Here is a 14,785-nt window from a genome sequence, read left to right on the forward strand (position 1 = left end):
ACTTCTTCATGTCTCTTCTACATCAACATGTGTCCCCTCTTCTTCATGTCTCTTCTACATCAACATGTGTCCCCTCTTCTTCATGTCTCTTCTACATCAACATGTGTCCCCTCTTCTTCATGTCTCTTCTACATCAACATGAGTCCCCTCTTCTTCATGTCTCTTCTACATCAACATGTGTCCCCTCTTCTTCATGTCTCTTCTACATCAACATGTGTCCCCTCTTCTTCATGTCTCTTCTACATCAATATGTGTCCCCTCTTCTTCATGTCTCTTCTACATCAACATGAGTCCCCTCTTCTTCATGTCTCTTCTACATCAACATGTGTCCCCTCTTCTTCATGTCTCTTCTACATCAACATGTGTCCATGGGTTTTATTTTCTGACGCTGCGTGAGTTCCCTGACACACCTGGGACACATCCTTATGTATAAAAGACATCAACAAGTGCATGTTGCATGATAGGTCCCCTTTAAATGACCAAACATTTTCTTTTCACATTTAAATATCCATGGGGAAAACAGGACTCATTCCCTCACAGCTAGACGCCTTTTGCAAACTCAACTTGGCACTCCTGATGGAGTAGTTTAGAGAGCCAACAATTTTTCTAAGCTGCTGCGATCAAATAAAAACAGGTGTGTAAACAGGAAGGAAGCCAAAAAAGGGGAAATAACATTAGCCGTGTACACACACCACACTCCTATTGAAAGCATGTTTTATAAACCTGACCTGCAAACTAAATATAAACATCTGGTTAGTATTTGGCACTCTACTGGATGTGAAATTGAAGGTAACCTATTATGCAAGATCCACTTTTTCATGTCTCTTCTACATCAATATGTGTCCCCTCTGTGGAAAGAGACTCTGAAAGTTTCAGGAACAAAGATTCTCTCTCTTTTTGATCCATTTCAATAAAAACCTGTCTGAAAATGAGCTGATCAGATTTTGGCCACATTATGATGTCATAACGATGTTTTGGCTTGAGTAACCATTAGCCAATCAGCAACCAAGGTGCATTTTAAACAAAAAAACAAGTAAAGGTCTGTGCAATAAAACATAACATAAATAAAGATATACATTTAGGAAGTTAAAGTAAAGTGTAAAGATGAAATAGTATTAAATAGTGCCAATTTTACTAAAATAAATAAAATAATAAGCAGGAAATCCACATATTTAAAGAAACTTTATTGGCCATTTTTGCCCGACAAATTATTAAAATGATGACTTATCTTACAAATAATTGACAAGCTGAAAAGTTGCAGCTGTATATATTTAACGTGTGAAAAAAGGCGTGTGTCCTCAAGATGATATATACTGTCGATGCATCATTGAAAGCTTTCGGTCAGGTTTTAGCGATGACTCACAGTGTCTCCAGCTCATGGCGTCTTGTTCAGTGACACCTGAGCAACACCGAGAGATACGTTACAGACTGATGCTTTGATTCTCTGTAGCCAAAACAATCAGAGCCAACAAGTCTGCTGCATTCATCTTGTTAGACCGAGCGCAAAACACTAAGTTATACAGAATTGTAGCAGTATGAAGAGAAACTTACATCAGAGGGCAATAAGAACACACACACACACACACACACACACACACACACACACACACACACACACACACACACACACACACACACACACACACACACACACACACACACACACACACACACACACACACACACACACACACACACACACACACACACACACACACACACACACACACACACACACACACACACACACACACACACACACACACACACACACACACACACACACACACACACACACACACACACACACACACACACACACACACACACACACTAGAATGGCATTTCCAATTATCAACAAATACTTGTGACTGACTGTGCATGCTAAAGGTCATCTCTCTGTGGCTCGACATGTTCCCTCACACTCAACATAATTTAAACTTAAAGACGTGTCAGTGTGTCGGAGAGTGTGTGTGTGATTGTGTGACTAGAGTGTGACAAACACAGTTGCAGTCCATGTCAATGCATTATATAAAATATGCCAGGTGTAATACCGACAGTGATGATTCGCAGTGTGACGGGAAAGACATGGTGTACATCTCTCAGGCTGCAGTCATGTACGGATGTCATAAGGACGGATACAAAGTGGACGCTGATATTCCTCAAAGTTGACGGTATCACTGTCTTAAAAACAAGAACTGTGAGAGTAGTGATATACAAAGAAATGTCAGGATTGGGATTTTTAGCAATATGAAGCAGCACTACCACCATGAATACAATGTTGTTAGATTCAAAACCTACACATGTTGATAGTCTAAAGCAGGGGTGTCCAAACTAAAAAGTATAATGTGTATGGCCCACAAATGAAACTTGTGCTCGTATTGTATTGTACTTCTTAAATATAGATGAAAACAGATATTACACAGTATGCATGTGTTAAGAAGCCCACTTTTCAAACAAAATCAAGTTGAAAACATTTTCTATCAAATCTAAGTTGATCTAAGTTTTACTTAAGAGATTAAGATGAACTTTTATTAATCCCTCATGGGGAAATTATTTCTCTGCATTTGACCCATCCTAGTGTTAGGAGCAGTGGGCTGCCATTTTGAACGGCGCCCGGGGAGCAATGTGGGGAACGGTGCCTTGCTCAGGGACACCTCGGTAGCACTTGGTCTTTCGGGGACTTGAACTGGTGACCTTCCAGTTCCCAAGCCAAGTCCCTATCGACTTCGCCACCACCGCCCCAACACACTTGAAATAAACCCTTCTTATTTCCTCTCATGATAAGCTATCTGTTTTAAGGAATGAGCTGCCAACACAATACGAAACCCTACGGAGAGCTTTGAGTATTAAAGGTAGGGTAGGTAAGAATGGAGAAACCAGCTCGAGTGCGCTAGAATTTGAAAGTACGCAGCCGAAAAAATATCTGCCCCTTCCTTCAGGCTTCCTCACAGAGCCCCTCCTCCATCACACACGAACGCGCACATGACCAATGAGGGCACGAGATAAGTTTGTGCCCAGATGGAAGGCTGACAGGCAGGTAGGCCATCCATTTACTTTAGCCGGGCCGGCTCAGATGATTGGTCGTGCTTTTTACAGCGCCACGGCTTCCACATTATTATTATGTATTTATTGACAAAGCATTTAAGATATTCATTGCTATCAGGATGTTAAGAGCATTCCATGGAATATAACAAGTGTTTCTGAAGTGAATTACCTACCCCACCTTTAAGCATCATTGACCTACATTTGATTAATTTTGCTTATGGTCTAAAACAGTGGTCAGGTCACCAACTTTTTTAAGCCCAAGATCACCGACCTCGGCCTCGGTGAAAGGCGAGATCTACCTATTGCAGAATTTAGTGAAAAAGACGGCCCAGACAGTGCTTCCAATTTGAGGCCTTTTATATAGGCTAATTGCATCTGAATTACTGTTACAATGAAGGCTCCATAGCCAGCTCACGGCATATAGGCAGGGGTAAAGACCGGTCGATCGCGAGTGTGAGTGTGATCGACTGGTTGGCGACCACTGGTCTAAAGTAACATCAATGCAATCCCATCAGTTTATCATCAACCACCAATGTCTACGGGTCATGGTATAGGATATCACTGGAAGTCCAAATGCAGCTGCTTGGAATAATCTACAGCCCTCACTCTCATCAGGGACCGTATTGTTATTCGAAACCATTTTCTAAACTTGTTAGCAAACACTTTCCCACATACACATTTATCAAATATGGAGTAATATTAACATCCATTTGGAGTGGTGTTTCTGTGAGCAGCCAAATGCAGGTCAGACATTCAGGCTTCTTCTCACTTATTCAGCTATCTTGCTGCTTTTCTACCCCGAGAACAGACGATTAATGCAGATCGAGATGAGGCTACGGAAAGCCGTGAAAAAAAGGAACAAAACAATGAAGTTGCGGGTCTTAAACACTTTTTTTGGCCACTTTATGATGTAATAACGCTTTTTTTTGTCTTGTGTAACCATTAGCCAATCAGCAACAAGGTACCCCCCCCCCCCCTTATCACCTGAATCTCCTCTAGAGCACCATTGAGTTCTTTGTAACCAAATCTCTCTCAGAGGGGCGTGGGGAGGGGCTCCTTGTTTTCATCTAAAGTAACAGACAGAGAATCAGCACTTTGGAAACAGGGCTGAAACAGAGGGGATTATGGGTAATGCTGCAATGATCCGTTTGGTGTTTCAGCCAATCAGAGACAGGCTCTGGATATATCTGAGACCTCTAAGATATTGATGAAAGACAGTATAATAGGGGACCTTTAAGTCACGTACAACAGCGTATAGTCCTTCCTTTAACGTCTAATTTGATTTGGATTATCAACAGATTGTTCTCCTCGATTTATAGTTTGGTCAACTCGATATCAGAACGTGTTCATCCCAAGTTCTCAAAGTCTGATGTCAATTCTTTAAATGTTTTAGCGGTCCAGATGTTAAAAATATTCACTTTTATCTGCTACAAAATGTAAGGATCGGAATACTTTATTTAACCCGGGAGAACATTGAGTTCAGGGAGATAAATACATTTAAAACAACCCCCGAGAACAGACGATTCATGCAGCTCGAGATGAGGCTAAGGAAAGCCATGAAAAAAAGTGAACAAAACAATGAAGTTGCAGGTCTTAAACACCCCAAAAAATATCAAAAGTGCTATAATAAAAGTCCAAAGAGCTGTTTTCACTATAAACCACCAGTTGTGATACACACGGTCATTGATTTGACCAACTGATATTACAACAAAAACAATGAATGCTTAAAGAAATGTACAGGTTAACCTAAGGAGGTTATTTACTACAAAATATACCAAAAAAAAGCTTTACAAAAATAACCCTTCTGCTTTTTGGGATGAGAAAGCAACTACCAATAATGCAAATAAATACTTCTGGCTTTACTCTTGTTCTACAGCGCTTCATTTCTGCAATTTCATACATCTAATTGGACTGACCAGAAGCTTCTGTGCAGCTGTGGGCGATTCGGCCTTCCAGTGGAAACCAGCAGATTGCAGCTAATGACAGCAGTTATTACAGGAAGGCATATCAATTACCAGAGAAACTCAAAGGGGATTACTGAGTGCATCTTAAAAGAGAAAAAGGCAGACCACAGGTTTGTTTTAAGATAAGGCCAGGCCATTTAGGAAGTGTGAGTCAATAATTGAGAGACAGAGAGGCTGTGTTTACGGTAATAATGCAACTAACCCCTAGTTTCCACCGGGTCCGTCTGCGGCGCGTTACGGCTGCGCCGCGGTTTTGGTCCGGCGTCATATACGAGCGTTTCAGAAGCATTACGGAAGCGCAGCGTCGTGCATGCCGGCTCGCAGTTCTTGTTGATTTGGGCATATTTCTTGGACATTTGTACTTCTACAAGAAAGTAAGTAGCTACGTAGTTAAATGGTTTATGTTTGTGTCTGTTTAAAATCGTGTTTATTGTTGTTATTTCCTATTTGGTTGTGTTGTAGACTGCAGACATAATTAATAATAATTGTAACAGTCCAGTTAAAAACAAAATGAATCAAAGATGGGTTGCTGTATTTTAGTGGTAAAAAAAATGCATTTATCATCTTAATTATTCTATATAATTTACACACAGTGCCTGTAAACCGAAGGAGAACGCTGGTGTTGTCCTTGTAAAAAAGATTTGTTGCGTCATATAAAATCAAGTGTTTTTCCACTTCCAATATAAAAACGTATGATGTAGTGATGTGAAGGGGGGTCTGCAAATTAGTTTATTTGGGGGGTGGGCCGGATGTTGTCACCGTTCCACTTCCTGCCGGACATTACCTTACGGCTGCGTCGCGTCGAAAAATAGACTTCAATCCTATTTCGAGCGGAGCCCAGCGGCGAGACGCTTCTGGGCCGTAACGCGGCGCGTCTGGTGGAATAGCACCCATTGACTAGAGTGGCCGCGATCCTTGCGGACGCCGCGGCGCAGCCGCAATGCGCCCGTAACGCGCCGCAGACGGTGGAAACTAGGGGTAATGCTGATACAGTGACGGCCCCTACACACGGCGGCGTGCGTTGCCGCTTGGCGGTGGGCGTGTCTTGAGCTTGGGGAGTCAACGCGAGCAGCCCGACCAACAACCAACCACATGAATGTCCCGCCCCGGACATACAAAGCAAAGCATTCATGCTACATCCATGCTGGCTAAATATACTGTCTATGCTTGCTAGCTGTCCATTCAAACGAAATACACTGGATATAAACTCCCCAAACAAGCGAAAACCTACCAGTTTCCCCCACTGTCTCTGCCACCTCCCCCCATGCCTGGCTCCTCCGGTTTGTATCCCTGTATGTTCCCTACCGCCACGATCATTTTCTCCTCCTTTTGTTGACATATGGGAAATAACTGCGGTCTGGCTCTCCCAACATACACCCGGTTTGATTGGCTACTGCTTGTACTGTCAGATTTACATACGAGGGATTTGATTGGCTGACGCCTCCGTCGAGGCGGCAAAAGTAGAACATTGCTCTACTTTTGCAGCGAGCACCTCGAGAGAAGCTACGCTTTCCTCCCACAATGCAGTTCGGCGAATCGTTACGTCACCCCATTCAAAGTGAATGGGCAGAAGCGTTGAAGCGGCAACGCACGCCGCCGTGTGTAGGGGCCGTAAGGAAGTCTCATTGAGTGATGATTTGAAAGTTCCCTCGAAAAATGGGAGGACCTACTTCCTAATATACAGCAAGAACATCAAAGACTTTGTCAGCTATTGTTCAAAACCCACCGTTCCTTGGCTGATAACAATCCTAATAATGTCTACCTTACATCATAACATTGAAGAAGTGCTGACTCAGCCACACCCGCCTCACTCAGTAAAACCAGGGCTAGACATTGTAAATGGCCCGCTGGCCCAGAAGCACTATTTAGACACCCCGGGCCAGCATAACGTACTTTCCACTTGCCCGCTCGGCACATTACAAATATTGATTTAAAAAAATCACATTGTCCTGTGGTATTGGTATTTTGACAAGCAATTTTGTTAAATAGTTTCGTTCTTTAACGCTACAACATAGCGTTTTGTGAGGCGGTTATCGTTGTTGGGTGAAAAGCAAACAGCTGTTTTTGCTGCGGAGTGCAGCGAGAGCGCGTTCCTTCACTACAGACTTTCGCGCCACCTAACCATTCGCCAAAATGTAAATGTAAAAACACCGGTAACCAGCCAAGCAAAAAACAATCTTCAAATAAAAGAATGTCACCGGAGGAGTTAAAGGAGAGTGACAGGGAGCATGAGAAGAAGAGGGAGAGAAAGGTTCAGCCAGCTTGATCGATGGAGTCGGCTTCAATATGATGATATAAACAAGGTATTTTGTCGGCTCTGTACATCAATGGCGACCTATGCTGACAAGCAAGTGAAGAGTAGACAATATAAAGGTATTGGCTAGAGGGAAATGTCCCAGCAGTTTAGGATAATGAAGGTTCTAATCTAATCTATTACATAGCCATTACATGTCTAACTCCTAATGACAGGAAGGCAGAAAGTGCATTATACAAATAATAATAATAATATATAATAATAGCAGACGTTTTTTAACAATGACCACAATATCATTATTTGAATAAACCAAATATGAACAATTGAGGAAAATGAGGAAGAACTGATTATTCAAATGTTGTAGTACAAGTAGTAATGTAGGTTGTGCATCGATTACTATGGCAACAAATGTGTTCATTTTCTTCATTATTAGTCGATTTTTGGACGAATGCTCCGGGCCAGTGGTTACCATGGTGGGGCCGGGCCAGTAGATTGTTACCCTTAATGTCTACCCCTGATAAAACTGACACTTCCTTTATTCTAACGTGACTCGATGAGTTGCACATCGAACCACATTTCAAAAACAGGATATCCATGTCTCTTTTTTTTGTGAAGCATCCATTATTGTCTTTCTGCAACGGCACTCGATCTCAACTAAATCACATTAAAATAATCAGATTATAATTTTCCATGTGCATTACATTTGAATGTTTTAATGAGATTAAATAGAGTTTGATCATAACTTACATTTGATTAAGCTGGAGCCTTGGATACCCGTGACCTTCAACAACCGGCAAAGACTACAAAGGAAAAAGCCTTTGGGAACAAGTAAAAGACGACGGATTGGCTCCCGTGCAACACCAAACTGCACCAGGTCTGGATTATGGACTATAAACGGCTAAATAAGTATGTTACCGATCCTCGGGGACTGAGGGCAGGAAGAGAGGAAGAATCAAACAATGGTGCAAACTAGGGCTGTGCGATTATGGCACAAATCATAATCACGATTATTTTGGTCAATAATTGACATCACGATTATTAAATACGATTATTCATTGACTTTGAAAACATCCATTTATTGAACTTTAAAACAAATTAAAATAATAATTTGAACAGTATCTGTTTAACTGTTGATCTCCCTGAATGTAGAATTCAACTGAAAAACGAATAAATAAAATAAATGATATATTTATATTTAAATGAATAATATCAAAATAATAAATACCAATAAACAAGATCAACAAATATTTTTGGAGCGCACTTCAACAAGCTACTAAACATCTATAAATATGATAAATAAAAGCAAATATGTTGCAGTGCACTGTCACAACCTAGCAAAGCTAAATAATCGTTTATTTCGATTATGTTGTTTTCGTAATTGTGGCAGGCCAAAATCGTAATTGCGATTAAAATATGATTAATTGCACAGCCCTAGTGCAAACAAGGTTAAAGAAAACTGACCAGGGTTAGCTTAGCAACTTATTTCTCTTTGTGTCCAACACTTTGACTAGTGCCGAACTGTGTCTATCACAACGGGACCTTCTGTAGACACCACCCCCCCCGTTTGTTTTATTAAACACTGTTCATTCGTAAATAAGCTTCCTGGACTCTTACTCAATTGTTTCTTAGTTGCGTGATTTCCTTGAGGGATTGTGCTTGTGAAACTTGACATGGTTCCTCTTGAATGAATAACCCCTTTTGTGTTATGCGTCAGAGCTCATCATATGTCGCCAAACTGTAGGTCGTATCCTGTTTCACAAGCACCTTGTCTTATTCACAAACATCATTGTTATCTCTGCCAGACGGTTATCAGGAACAAAACCACCGGCCTTCTCTGCCAAACAAAAGAGTCTAAATGTGCTTCTCAATGGTTTGAAGCTTCAGTTTGCTCAGTATCTCGAGTACATGAAAGGTACCATTTACATAATAGTTCTCTGTGTGCTTTGGCCATTATAGGCAATACTGGTGTCAGTTTATATCTTCCCCTTAATACCCGTAAAGAGTTTAAACTCACTGCCATAGTCCGAAGCTACCGCTGTTGGAAAAATGACTAACATTATGGATTAGCTGTGTCCATGCAGCATTATATCCCGGTAAGCTGCCGTTAATGGATGTTGGAAACCGGCAGCAGCAAAGCACTTTAAAGGCAGCAGCTGCATCTGTATTACTTAGGCATAACTGGTGTCAGAGAAAGGAAACAAAGCCAGCCGTTTGAACCCTTCGGCTCTCTTTCAAAGGCTTTGGTGAAATCTGGTTGAACAAGCCTTTAAATATATTTGTTTTGTGTGGTCTGAGTTTAAGAACAGGAAGCAGGAAAATAGTGATTTCTGAAGTATTGCTACAGGCCTTTGTCAACTACATCCGCTGCCATGGATACTTAATACTGTATCATGTATTAACCTCTGCAAACAAAGGGGTTTTTAAATGGTATTTTAGGTCAATTTCGTCAGACATTGATGTTTGAAAAGTGATTATTAGGGACACGTGCTTTATGACCTCAAACCTTTGTATTTTGCGGTTTTATTTCTGCATTGTATCATTCACGATGTAAGCTATAATCTTTCCTTTTTTCTAATTAAAAAACAGCAACTCCTGTGGATGTTTTAACTTAGTATCTCAATTAGTGTTGTCACGATACCAACATTTTGGTTTCGATACCAAGTCAAGAATTGCGATTCCGATTCTTTTTCGATACTTTTCTTTTATTATTTTCATGATCAATAAAATTGTAGTTTATCTGTTAAGTGTTTTCTTACAACATGGTCTTTATACTTGAGTTTATGTGATTTCTTTGATAGGTAACTTTAATAACGTTAATATTAATATTTTATTAACATGTAATAGTACAGTAATATAAATAATTATTGACAATGTACATTGCAGATGTTAGCCACATTGGTAAGCTAGCTAAAAAGATAGCCATATTAGACAGTTATCATTGCCATTAATTGCCTCGTCAAACTACGAAAACGTTCGTTTGTGACAAAATAAATTACACTTGTTTGACTTAGATTTGAGGGCATGGGCTGAGCATGATGTAATTATGTTATCTATCACATTCGCAAACCTGTCTGTCTTTAAATTCTTGGTCTGCAGGGATCTGAAACATGTCTCACAGACAGGCCTTGTGGTGTCCGCAGGCTTGCCCTCACTGTCAGAGATATCGCTGCTCAAATACTTCCGAATTTCGCTTCTGGCGTCTTTTTAGTCAACAAGCCGAGGCGCAGCGGCAGTTGCACTCCCACTTGCAGCCACTTGCTCCCTGTTTTCTCACATGCTCTGGCAGCTAGCGCGTGCACGAGAGAGGGGAGGGACTTAGAGCGTGCTTGAGAGGGGCGGGACTGCAGTGCAGGGAGTGGAAGCAGAGCGCTGAACACACACGGCTCTTATTAAAACGGCGCTTTCTCACCGGAGTACTTTTCCCCGTCATTCTTAAAGTACCGATACTAATGAAACGGAGGAATCGTAACGTTTTTAACGGCAGGGTATCGCGGTACATATCAAGTACCGGTAGACCGTGCAACACCAATCTCAATAATACTCTGATGTCCATATAAGGGAAAACAGTATCACAGAAATGCTGACATTTTAGGACTGTTAGCTTGTTTATCTCGTACACATTTTCAGAAGACAATAGATGAATGTAAGTTTCATTTCTGTTTACCAGGTCTGCGTAGGATGTATTTAGCCTGGCTCAGCACAAAGGATGCTTAGTTGCAAGTATCTAACATGTGTGGAAACAGAAAAGGAGTCATTGTGGCTAACCTCACTAGCTTTTGACCAGAAGCGTTCAGTTACTACATCTCAGTAATGCTGTCCTTAAGTAGCACTCTTCAAGCTGAGGAAGGTGTTATTTTGGGCAGGCGGGTATCATTGTAAAAGGTGGAGCACTTAAAGAGTGAATTCTTTATTATTTTCAATGAATCTAATATGTATATATAAAGTCAAGGTAGAAGAAAAACAAAGTTAGTTGAAGTGGGATGGCACATGTATGTCAAGTCTCAAGATGGCAATTTAACAATGTGATTCATATTAAAGTCAACGGTTTTCATAAAGGGAATGTTATATATATATATATATATATATATATCTCACTGTACTGTTATTTTAAACAAGTATACTTGGGTATGATTTGTTGTATTTTGAGTATTTAGTGAGGAGAATCCATATATCCTGTATCCGACATTTTCAATAATTTCAGTACAAATTGAAACTGTTCGAGATAGTGTGACGGTCCCTCTAAGGACAGAACAGATATCTGTGTCGACATGAATGGCGGCAGAGTGGTTATAGTACAGATCTGATGAGATGCCCCCATTATTAGCAGAATCCATTTGTAGGTCTAGATTTCCCATTTGGGATGTACTGAATTGACTGACCTTGATCTGAATGAAGTAAAAACCTTGTTTGGTAGGACCCTCAATAAAATCACACGACGGTCATATTATTATATTTTCCAATGATAATGTGAATGATGTCTTAAACATTATCAGTCAAAATTACTGCAACTGGGTGCTTTTTTCAAATTGTGTATCCCTTCACACACTTAAGTTGTGTGTACATCCATCAAACAAAAAATAAACCTGACTCAACTATTTGTTTCTTTATCACATGGGGATAACACTCTGGGTATGGATGGATGATATTACTCATCCCTCTTCCTCTCCAGCGCTCTAGAAACAGTTAGTCAGCCACTGTCTGGAACAGTATTGACTTCAGTATTGAGTCGAGGGTTCAGAAGAGGATAAGGTTGGGTAAATACATGAGGATGGGCGGAGAAAACGTCCTGTATGCAGAAAGCAGGTTTGATGTAATCAACAGGTGAGTGCACATCATGTGACCCTCAATCTGAGCCAGAAACTTGCGATTACTCACTAAGCTGGAGGAGATGTCTAAATACAAGCAATCTGCACAGCTGGGAGAAATGAGTGGCTGTTTATGCAGAGTTTTGTCTGTGTCCTAATGGCAAAATGACTCCGAGGTGACCGAATAGACGATCATTTTGTCAAAAAATACTTTGAATTGCTGTATTCAAATTAGACCGTATTTGTAACAGACAAGATGTGTTTACAATCAAACAGGCTTTACCTTTCATCAAATGCACAGAACCGAGTCATTTTAACGTCCCTCATCTGTATCTGAGACAATCAGAACAAGAGATGCTCTGTACATACACGCTGTTCTGTATGAGGATATTAGTGTCACAAGCTACTAACCATGCAGGAGGGCAGGGACTTGATCCAGTAACACAGATAAGCAGCCTTGGTGCGTCAAAATGAAAATAACGCAGTCGTTATCATGACTACAACCTTGTAGGCAGGACTGAAAGACATAAATGCCAACACACATATTAATCCAAGCTCATTTAATGGATTCAGGTGGTTAGTGAAGGAGTCAAACTACCAAAACAAGCTAATCATTTCCATATTTTCCATATCAAATCTTATTAAAGTTAGGCTGTAATCAAAAAGGCCACTCATCCAAAGTGTGGTCTGGACTTTTTTCCTTATAAATATAGCAGTGCTGACACATCTGTGCAGCTGGAAAATGTTGCTCATGTGAGTAAAAACGTGTATCTTGGAGAGCACATTAGGCATCAGAAAGAGAGGACAGGCTGATTCGCTCTGCATTAGATATCAGAAATAAAAAGGCAGTAAACATGAACACTAAAACACCATTCAGAAGATATTCTCTCAGTTATCTCCTAAACATATTGGATTAACATCTTCCGGTGTTTGTGTTGGTTTCTAAGGTTTCACTGACACTTTGTGTAGTAAACTCTGTGTGTTTACACTCACCAGGACAACCTAACTAATGATTAGTTTCATCGCTGATTCATTTGTTGGTACCATAAATGGATCTATTGTTTTAGTCTAAAAACAAAAACATTTAATTATAGGTAATACAAATCATAACTTACACCAGCTCAATATGACTTCAATTTAACTTTAAAAACAGATTAAAAGGACACATAAATATAGTAAAAAGAACATTTGAGAAGCCGAAACTGGTACATATTGGGTATTTTGGCTTGATGAAAGGCTTTAAACAAATACTATTGATCAACTAATCAATGTCTTACCAACTCTGTATACTAAACCTCAGTATATTACTCATGATCGATACTTAAGTGGAATTTTGAGAGACTTAAGTATTTACATTTGTTGCTACTTTGTACTTCTCCTCCACTACAATTCAGAGGTAAATGGTGTACTTTTACCCCACTACGTTTATGTAATACCTTTAGATACTTTACAGATTTTGATTAATAATTTAAAATAAACACTTAATATCATACTTTTGCTACACCTAGAGTCATTTATCATCATAATATAAACATATCATATATTTTATTCTGAAATGGACCAATCTGCATTATGTACTTTTAATTGAAAAAAAGTAATAGCATCAACATATAGTTAGTGCCAAATGTAAAAGTAGTTATTGTGCAGATTGGTCCATTTCAGAATAATGTAAATGATGTGTTTTATAATTATTGATCATTAAAGTGTTATACAAACAGGTAAAGGTGCAGCTAGTTTGAATGACTTTGTATACTGCTTGTGAATATACTCCAGGTGGAACTAAAGTCTGATTCAACACTTGATTAGATTTCACATCATTCATCCAAATCTGTAAAGTAGCTAAAGGTAGTAATACGTCAATGTAGTGGAGTACAATTAAACGATTCACCTCTGAATTGCAGTGAGGTAGAAGCACAAAGTAGTAGCATAACAAGGAAATACTCAAGTTAAAGTATCAACATTGTACTCAAGCACAGTACGTAAGTAAATGTACTTAGTTAAATCACACTTTGATGTACAAAGTTACTTACTCGGTTTGCTTTGATGGTCGCCAGTTTCTCCTTAAAAGTCCTGCCAGAAACTCTGCTGCTTTCAGCCGTCCTTCGTCACCCAAACAATGGCGGAAAAGTTCAATACATCCATACGACGTCTCATGTTTTTCCTGCGGCTGGAAATAAAGAAACGTCGTGGTGTTTTGTACGTTTTATTGTTTTGTTGCTGCTCCGGTTTTCACTCCGCCGCCGACTGAAGAAACTCCTTAAAGAGAACCGTGCTCTTCCTTGAACGGTTTCAACGGTTATGGGTATGACGTTGCGCTCAGTGGAGGAGCGAGACACACACCCGCCCCCCCCCACACACACACACGCACACACACGCACACACACGCACGCACACACACACACACACGCACACGCACAAAAAGTACTCAAGCCAGACACCGTACACTTCCGGAGTAATATTCTAGTTGTGCGTCGGTGCAGACTCTGTGGCTCTCGGCGGTCGAATCACAGCATGACACAACGGTCAGATTGTGATTTATTTAGAGATTAGAGGCAGAGATGAGAGGAGCTGGAAACAACATCAAGGTCGTTTTGTCAAGAGCCCCACACACACACACACACACACACACACACACACACACACACACACACACACACACACACACACACACACACACACACACACACACACACACACACACACACACACACACA

At 40.4% G+C, this 14,785-nt stretch overlaps 1 protein-coding gene across 1 annotated transcript in view; it reads right to left on the bottom strand.

Moving 5' to 3' along the window:
• b3gnt2b (UDP-GlcNAc:betaGal beta-1,3-N-acetylglucosaminyltransferase 2b) overlaps positions 1-14,397 on the bottom strand; it is a 35,429-nt gene extending 21,032 nt beyond the window's left edge. The window contains exon 1 of the mRNA XM_034100693.2: positions 14,102-14,397. The gene's annotated coding sequence lies outside the window, so the exon portion shown is untranslated. The remainder of the gene's footprint in view (positions 1-14,101) is intronic.
• Between the last annotated feature and the right edge of the window lie 388 nt (positions 14,398-14,785).

Source organism: Pseudochaenichthys georgianus, chromosome 15, assembly GCF_902827115.2.
Source record: "Pseudochaenichthys georgianus chromosome 15, fPseGeo1.2, whole genome shotgun sequence".
Taxonomy (NCBI): domain Eukaryota; kingdom Metazoa; phylum Chordata; class Actinopteri; order Perciformes; family Channichthyidae; genus Pseudochaenichthys; species Pseudochaenichthys georgianus.